This window comes from Juglans regia, chromosome 9 (assembly GCF_001411555.2).
Source record: "Juglans regia cultivar Chandler chromosome 9, Walnut 2.0, whole genome shotgun sequence".
Classification (NCBI taxonomy): domain Eukaryota; kingdom Viridiplantae; phylum Streptophyta; class Magnoliopsida; order Fagales; family Juglandaceae; genus Juglans; species Juglans regia.
Window position 1 is genome coordinate 1,973,149 of NC_049909.1, and position 10,018 is coordinate 1,983,166.

Here is a 10,018-nt window from a genome sequence, read left to right on the forward strand (position 1 = left end):
AATGGATTATGTTTTTTCTGGTTTAGACCTTTAGTACAAGTTGCGTTTAGTCTTTGACTAAACTTTTACTTATTCTGCTGTGATACACATATACATGAATTTTCTTGCTTAGAGGTGCATTCCTTAAGTGTATATACGGCTAGCACCCTTGGCACCATAGCTTGGTATCAAAGTGTTTATACGGCTCCAAATAAGTCCATATTATCACTAGGGATAGTAGTAGAGAAATAGGATTTGATCACTAGCATCAGAAGTTTGGATTTTAAGTAATGAAGTCTTGACCTATGTTTGTTAGGTGAGAGTTATGCTAGAAAATAATAGGCTTGGCTTGTGTGGTAGGATTAGAGTATGGTGCGACCAAGCGTTCCAGGAGATGAGTGACCTAGGGATAATTGCAAGGGAGATCAACTGTGTGACGAGAGAGATTGCAATTTAGCGAGGGCAATTTATTGTATCACGGATGTGCTACAACAGCAACACGAACTCTACAATGCTAGATGTAGATGCAACAAGTGAATAACCCTAGGGAAAAGCAACGAGGGTGCACATTTGAGCAATTTCTGACCTACCGTTACCTAGGATTCTTTGGTAATGAAGGATCAAATAAGGCAGAAAGATGGATTATGGACATTGAGAGGACTTATGAAGTGAGTGGACACATAGAAAGTAAGAAGGTACTGTCTGCGAGCTACTTGCTCCAAGGGAAGCGATGATATGGTGGAATGCCAAGGGGCATTTGTTTACCAGTAAATTGAGAAGCATGGAAATGATTTTGTGGGAAAGGTTCAAGAAGGAGTGTGATGACATGTACTTTCCCTCCATTATGAGGCAGCGAAAGTCAAATAGGGTAGCATGGCGGTAGATCAATATACTACTAAATTTATGAAGTCTGGAAGGTTTGCCCCTCACCTTATATCTACGGAAGGTATGCGTACGAAGCGGTTCCAAGATGGACTACAACCGCGTAAATGGACACAAGGATTTTCATAAGTTAGTAAATGTGGTCTCTATTGCTGAACATGAGTATCGTAATTTAGTGGCCGTTACGACTGGCCAGAAGCAGAGAAAGTTTGCAAGCGAGGGAAGAAGTTTGGGTTTCCTGAGAAGTTTGTGACCAGTGCAGGAGTACGCCCACCGACCACTCCTGGGGTAAATGTGGGAGGTAGAATATTGGTGTGTCAAAGCTCCCACGAAAGGGACTATTTCTAGGCCTCAATCTCTTGTTATAGATGTGGATGGACGAGACATTTTGTTAAGAACTGCCTTCAGGCAATGCCAGTGCAGCAGATCAGCCTTCTCGGTGGATGGATAGACCAAATGCAAGAGATACAAGCGGGAGCATACACTCTCCCACTAGGATGAATCAATGAGGTCACCCCTGAGACTCAGAAAACATCGTCATCACAGGTATGAAACCTGGACCTTAGCCAATTGGCTGGTAGTTGTAGGAGCATAGTTGTAAGAAGTGAGTTATTCGGTCGTTTCGGAGCGAGTTAGGAAGTTTCAATACTAGGTGAGTACGCTAATTGACTTGGGTAAGTCCTATTCATTGGTATCGACTATGTTTACTAGAATAAGCAGTCTTTGGGCCAAACCAATGCATCAAAGGATTTTCATAGCTAATACCAAATGGAAAACGGTATTCTGCACCAAAATGGTTGCAAAATTGTCCCTTAGAGATAGGGGGAGTCATCATGGAGGCAGACTTGATAGTGTTTAAATTGTTGGATTTCAATGTTATCCTAGGTATGGATTGGTTGTTTCAGCATTTCATGAGTATTAACTGCTGACAATGAACAGTAGCATTCAGGTACCTAGAATGAAAGACAGAGTATTCTAAGACAATAAGTTACTGTCAATTATCGAATACTACAAGCTAAGAAGGATTTGGCAAGTTGAGTCAATGCTTATTTAGTACATTTAGAGCTTAAAGGGAAGGAGCCTAAGGAGGTGCAAGGCATGCCTGCAGTGGAAGAGTTGCTAGAAGTATTCGAGAAGTTGGCAAGATTACCACCTCCTAGGGATGTTTAATTTTCAATCGAACCAAAACTGGATATAGTTCCCATACATAAGGCACCTTATAGGATGCCCCCTCAAGGTTGAAAGAGCTAAATGGTCAATTCCAAGAACAAATGATGAAGGGATTTATTAGGCCGAGTTTATCACCATGGAGAGCACCGATACTATTTGTTAGGAGGAAAGATGGAACCCTTAGAATGTGCATCGACTATCGAGAGTTGAATAAGGTGAACATAAAAAATAGGTATCCCTAACCAAGGATAGATGATTTGTTCAGCTGGTTACTGGGAGCTGAAATATTTTCTAAGATTGAACTCAGATTCGGTTATCACCAATTTAATATCAAGGAAGAAGACAAACAAAAAAATGCTTTTTGGATGAGGTATGGCTAGATTGAGTTTATAGTGATGCCATTTGGGTTAGATAATGCCCAATCAACATTAATGGATATTATGAAAAGGGAGTTCAGAGCATTCTTGGATATGTTCGTGGTAATCTTCATAGATGATTTCTTAGTATACTTCAAGAATGTAAAGAGTCATGAGAATCACCAAAGGTTGGTACTGAGGAAGCTTAAAGAACATTAATTGTTCGCCAAACTCAACAAGTGTGAGTTTTGGTTAGAGGAAGTTAAGTTCCTTAGTAACCTGATATCCAAGGAATGGGGCACAATAGACCCAAGAAAAATCAAGGCAGACATGGATTGCCAGCATCCTACCATGGTGCATGAAGTTAGGAGTTTATTGGGCTTAGTTGGTTGTTACAGGAGATTCATTTAAGTATTCTCCAAATTGTCGAGTTCTCTCATGAAGTTGACTAGGAGGAAAGCCAAGCTCATTTGGGCCAAGAAATGTGAGCAGAGCTTTAAGTAACTAAAGAGAAGGTTAACCACAACCCCTGTGTTAGCATTACCAAAGTCCCACAAGCCATTTGTAGTATATAGCGATGGATCGAAATATAGATTAGCAATGGATCAAAATATAGACTAGGATGCATCTTGATGCAAGGAGGAATGGTAGTGGCTTATGCATCTAGACAATTAAAAGGTCACGAGAAGAACAACCTCACTCATGATATAGAGTTAGCAGCCGTAGTGTTTGCCTTGAAGATTTGGCAACATTACTTGTATGGAGAAGCGTGTAAGGTTTACACTAATCATAGGAGTTCGAGACATCTCTTCTCCTAGAAGAGCCTCAACATGAGACAATGGAGATGGCTGGAGACTATAAGCGATTATTAGTGTGAAATCAAGTCACTAATGAGCTAAGTCGAAAGTCTAGATCTAAGGAGGAAGGAGGTTGTACATGAGTGGATTCACTTTATGAAAGAATGAGGCAATTGTTGGTGAAGGATTCATTGAAAAAGGAAATTCTCGCCTCGATGCCAGAATTATGCGTGAGTGATTTCGACAAGCTAAAGAGCCAATAAAGGAAGGATTCGAAGTTACTAGAGATTCGACAAAGAGTCCGAAGTGGGAAATGACCCCTGCATTTTAGTTTGGGCAAACACAGAACCTTGTTATGTCAAGGGCGAAGAGTAGTTCTGGCTAATTAAGAAATTTTGGAAAGAATACGAGCCGAAGCTCATTCCTCGCCATATTTGGTATATGGGGGTGGCAACAAAGATGTATTAAGATCTCAAGAAGGGCTTTTGGTGAGAAGGAATGAAATGAGATATCACTCCCTTCATCGAGAGGTGTGCCATGTGTAGGCGAGTAAAGGCCGAGCATTAGAGACCGGTCGTGAATTTAGAATCCGTACCCACTCCATAGTGGAAGTGGGAGGACATAATTATAGACTTTGTTGTCGGATTACCCAAACCGCTAGTGGCAATGATGCAATTTGATAATCGAGTAAGTTAACTTGGTAGTATATAAGGGAGATAGTTAGACTTCATGGAGTGCCCAAAACCATAGTGTTAGATCGAGATCTGAGGTTCACGTCTCACTTCTGGAAAAGCTTGAAAGTGACAATGGACACTAAGTTAAGAATTACTAGTGCATATCATCCACAAACCGACGGATAGTCTTAAGAGGAAAATCTAGACACTAGAGGACATGCTAAGAGGATTTGTGTTAGACTTTATAGGTCCATGGGAAGGCCAAATCCCACTTATCGAGTTTGCCTATAAGAATAGCTTCCAAACAACTATTGTCGATCGCTTTTATGTTAGGACAAAGTGGGGGAGGCCAGAGTGATTGGACTAGAGATCATACAATTGATGAGAGAGAAAGGTGTAAGGAGGAAAGAGTTGAGCTATGCTGATGTAGGCATAAAAGCTATGCCAATGTAAGGAGGAGGGAGTTGACCTTTGAAGAAGGTGACTGGGTTGTATCTCAAGGTATCACCAATGAATGGAGTAAAAGTGTTTGGGTAAAGCGGGAAGCTGAGCCCAAAATATATTGGACCCTACCAAATATTCGAGAAGCAGGCCCAGTAGCGTACAAACTAGAGGGAATAGCTACTATGGTCCAAAATTCTACTCTTGGTGAAGGTGCAATAAGGAAACATGGGAAACGAGGAGTTTACATGGAAAAGTGAGTGGGAAGCGAGAGCAGCTCTCATATTAATCCAACTCGTAGTAGGTGTGCTGGAACGCACTCAACAAAGGTAGTTTAGACAATTTGAAGGTAGGAGCACATCTATATTCAAACTACCCTTTGGGCTACAACACCTAGAGCTCTGAAATTGTAATGATGGTGCAAGAGAAGAGGATGGCCTGAAAGGCAGTCGTACTGCTAGAAATAATTCGTCATTCCATGGAAGAACAATGCGAAGTGATGAGGCTAGAAGTAGAGTGTTGGCAAGCAAAGGAGGAATCTTGTCGAGATGAAGGAAGCTATCGGAGGACTAGTGCTCTAATGGTGGAAATGTTGGACCAAGATGGCACGACATGCAGAGAAACAAATGGTCCAAGAACGTGATGAACAAGAAAAGGACAATGGTAAGATGAAACTCTTTTCCCAGTCCGACGATGCCGACTCTAGCAGAGGAGCTAGGATGAGAGAGAGCAGTGTAGATTAATGCACCAAAAGTATCTGACGAAGGATACACGAGGAGGAAACTCTTGTCCCAATCGTAGATGATGAAGGTCCGTTGGTGGATTGAGGTAATGGTAGGTCATCACCATGATCGATGTCAACAGAAAACACTAAAGAACGCCCTACCTAGATCACCTTCCTGAAATGTCATATCGAGGGTTGGTGCTTACCAAATTTCGAGAACAAAAATCCTTGTTAAGGAAGGGAGGACCAAAAAAAAAATTACGACTCTGCAGGCCATATCATCTAAACTCAGAAGTATGGTCTAGCGCCGTTTGGGAGACCCCTTATTTGGGAAAGGACTATGGATTGGACTAAAGGCAAGCGACAAGAACGTGCATGCCTTGTCCCATGAATTTATCTCTGTCATCCTACAGATGGACATCTAAAATCAAAGGGCTCCTATTCAAGTATGCTAAGATTTAGGAGTACTTTAGAAGGACACCTGACGGTCCTGCCTTATAAAAGGGATTAGAAAAGGAACAAAAAGTCTTAAGTGTTTCAGCTTCTTTGAGTTTGTATTGAAAGCAAATGGTTTTAACGGAGAGATGAGAGGAGTAGCCTCAGTGTTGCCGTAGTATTTTAAATAATGCTAAGGTGGGTTAGGTTATGAGATAGTATTGAGAATGTGGGATAAATGTTATGGGTATTTTCAATATTTGGCTTTGCATATTCTGTAATTCTCCCCTTTCATTCAAGTCAGTTGATCGTGTAGAAAGATTTTCCATGTGTATCATGTGCACGTTGGCAGGGTAGAGTGAGTCCCCGAGACGAATGATAGAGTAATTTCTCTACTTCATATTTTTTGCGATGAGATTCTATATGATGAGTTTTACATGCTTGAGAAGAGGGTGGTTCCTCGCCATGGTGATAAATTTGTATGCTTGAGATTTGTACAGTCTAATTCCTCTCCCTACTTATATAATTGTGTTTTATTCAGATGGTGGCTCATCGCCATAACTATGAATACATGTGTTCATGTTTAGAGGGTCATTCCTTGCCGAGCATAAGTATTTGTGTTCACAAATATTTTACATGAAACGATGCATTGCATCTTCATTTACATTGCTTCTCATTAGCAATTTTGACATAGCTGTTTAATCTACCTATGGTTTTGTTTATTAGAACTGTAGACATTGATGTAGATGTAAGCCCATAAGAGGTCCTTGAGGAAGGACCAACCCCACCCGAGTGATAGTAATGGAGTGTTGTTTCTGTCAATAGTTGTTTGCATTCTTAGAGGTCAGGTGACAAATTATGTTTGGTTTGTCATACTTGGATGTAAGCAATGAACAATTGGTGCTATGTAATATTATTGAAGTGATAGTGACATATGGGTATTTATGTTTATATAATTGAACATTTTTTCGATTTAGACCTCTATTGCAAATAGCGTTTAGTCTTAGACTAAACCTTTACTTACTTCTCTACAATACACATATGCATGTATTTTTTTGCTTACACATTCATTCCTTGCAAAAAATGCAGGCCTATTTTTTATCTAAATTCGGAGTGTTAAGGATCAGCTGGTATCCTTAGCACAGCGGATTCTCGTCAGGTTCTTTACTGAGGAATGGGGGGCCAAAATAAGTATTAGGGGCCAGAGTATTTGACTCTAGTGAGGTTTGGCTTTTTGTAAATGGTAGTGGTTGGGATGTTTGACTCTACGACGACTCGACTATTTTGCGCTTGTGTTAACATTGATCGCATGTCCGAGTGCTAACCTTGGTTGATTGTTGTTAGCATGTTAGCCTCAATAGCAGGTGCGAGTGCTAATATTGTTCGCTTGTTGGTGGCGTGAGTGTTAACCTCAATTGTTGGGTGTGAGTGTTGGACTCGATCACGGGGAGCCTGAGTGTTTGACTCTAGGGTGGCCTGGCTTTTCAAAGAAATTGTCACAAAAAACCAGACTGGTTAACATAAATAATCCAAACCACAAAAGTGAGACATGCAAACTTAAGCCAAATGGCCTAATCTTCATGGTTGTGTTTTGTGAATGTTCGATTTCAACTGTGAAGGCTAGTAGGCAAAATGGTTTTTCACTGATCCTTGTGATCTTATCCTTTCACTTTAACACTTTTGAGGAAATTCTGGAGTGATCAAGTGTGGCTCGGAAATGACCCCATTGTTGGGGTTTTTCTTCTTCTTTTTTTTTCTTGCTAAGGTGTGAGAGCATGTGGTTCCTAGGTGAGACTTGAGGCGGCCCTGCCTTTGTGATAAAGAAGATCCACTCTGCCCAAGTAAGCACACTAGGATGATTTGTTCTGGCAAATATAGAGAGTTGGTTTGTCTACATGGAGCTCAAGGGCCAACCCGTTGGTACCTCATGCCAAATACCTTAGTTTCCAAGATCTTTTCTAGCTGGGGTTGATTGTAATTAAATAAGGTTATCGAACATAGTGCTCTGCTTGTGCATCCTTTTTGTTTTGTTTATTTACCTTGGGGCTCTTGTTTGGGGTCCAAACTGCCTGAACTTGTCTTTGGTTGAGACCAACAAGCAAAGCGGTTGCTTATCCATCTTTATGTTTCTGCTTATTCATTCCTTGGGAGTCTCGTGGAGATCGAGGGGTTTTATGATAAAAAAAAACTATCAAAACTAAATTTGTTAGCAAATATAAAATTCAAATAGAAGTTTTGAGAGAAGTAAACCAGGACCATTTAGTTACTAAATCAAATTTTTGGCAGAGATTGTTCATTGTTGAGTGTTTTTGCATGATGGAGATCATTCGCCATTAAGCTAGTTTTGCCAGATGGGGTTTTCTTGCCATTGAGTGGTTTTTGTTGATGGCGATTGTTCGTCATTGAGTATTTTTGTTGATGGAGATTATTTGCCACTCAACGACTTATATGAATGTGGCCTGTGTATCTTCTTTGTTCTGCGTGCTTGTATTGGGGCCCATGATTGGGCCCAGCATGCTTGAGTGTTGTTGGTTAAGACCAATGAACAGAGTTCACGTTTATCAACTTTTCTATCTTCACCAATTTAAGGGAAGCAAACCCGGACACTTAGCCATTGCTTGCAAGCTTAAAGCTTAGCCTGTGATGCTCCAGGCAGAGGCAAACTTTAGTGCTTCCCGTGATGTTCCTACTATGCTTGTTGTTCGGGGCAAGCTTTAATGCTCGCTTGTGATATGAGAAGTGCTCAACATGCTTGTTGCTCGAGGATAGCTTTAGTGCTTAGTCATGGTGCTCAATGCATAGGCGGGCTAGGTATGCACTATGTTCAATAAACAAGGCAACCTTTAGTACTCGCTCTTGATGCTCACAGAGGGGGCGAGCTGATTTCTTGTCACATTTGTTGCTTAGGGTGAGTTTCATTGCTCGCCTGTAATGCGGGCATGTTGCCCACTGTGACAACCAAGACTTTCTAGACTTTTGTGTAATTTGTTTTTTATAAGCCCATGAGAGTTTCGGCCCTTGTAGGAAATTAGGGTTTTGAAGCCCAATGGAATTAGGGCTCACGAACTTAAGATTTAGGTATGCTACTTGTCATCCAATGAAGCTATATATAGGACTTGATGAATCTAGTTGGAAATAAGGGAAGAGAAGTGAGAAGGAGCTAGGGTTTGGCTTACATGCCTATCATAGGAAGATCTATCACTTTTTTGCCATGTGTCACGCATGCATGAAGATCTTTGCATGTGAGATAAAGCTTTTTAAAACATGTCACTATGGGGGAGCGATTCTAGGAGGAAATGATTAGGTTATGAAAAAGTGGAACCTAGGGAAGGCCAAGAGGCCATAGACTACAACAAAGGAGAAAGAAAGGTTGCTTTTTGCCATGTGTCATGCATGCATAGAGGTAGGTAAAAAGTTGTCTTGAGATAGAGCAAGATCAAGGTTGGAGGAAAGGCCTTACGCGCCTAGGGCTTCTAGAAGAAGATTTTGTGTAAGACATCCTGAGCTGGACGGCTAGGGCATGGTTCTTTGTGCTAGAAGGGACCAATCACATGCTTGTCCAAAAGTATGGTGAAAAGAAGATCTCCTAGGGAAAAGAAGGATTCGGCAGCCCATGCACACGCGCGCACACACACACACACACACTCCTCACATGCCACTTGGCACTCATGCACACATGTAAGAGATTGATGAGGATCTGAGTTTGATAAAAGACCTTATAGCCACTAGATACATTGAACCAAGACATGAAATGGAGGGCAAAAGGGGAAGTGAGTTTAGGTTTTGGAAGGAGGCGCCACATGTAAAAAATGGTGCTTTTGGTTCCCAACACAATCAAATGATGAGCTAGAGGAATGGGTCATAGGGTTGCATGCCACTTGGCATCCATGCATGAGCTTGATTCATGCAAGAAGCATTGTGAGTGTCTATAAAAGAGAAGGAGCCGAAAACCCTAGGTCTTTTCGCCATTTTGTGTATTTCTATTGTAAGTCTCAGTCATCACCATTTTCTCTAAGTTTCCATCACTTTCTCACCAACCAAACACTCTCCACAATATTTTTTCTCACTCAAACATCATTTTGAGAATAAGCGAAGTGATGAGATACTTGCAAGAGGAAAACCTAGAAGGTATGAAGTCAACTTTTATTTTGTTCTATACACACACACACGGCTTCAAGAGAGTGACGATTTGATTTAAGCTTAGTTCATCTAGAACTCATGCTCACTTATACACACTTGAGCTAGAGGAGATAGCTCATATCTTTGGAAGATTTTCACATGAATCCACAATCCCACATACACGGCTAGGTTAGGGTTTTCTTCAAAGAAAGATAAATGTAACCCTACTTTTTTTAAGCCTTAAAGGATGGTGTTTTTGAGGCAAGAGAATCACGGCATTAGTGAGTATCATGAGCTAGGGTTTGTTATAGTCTAGTTTCAGACTCAAGAGAGGAGGGTCTTAATGCATGAAGACTTTTTCTTGGAAAAAGAAAATGATGTAAAGAACACTACACTTAGACACATGTGTTAGGAGTTTTCTTGAATAATGATCATCACTAG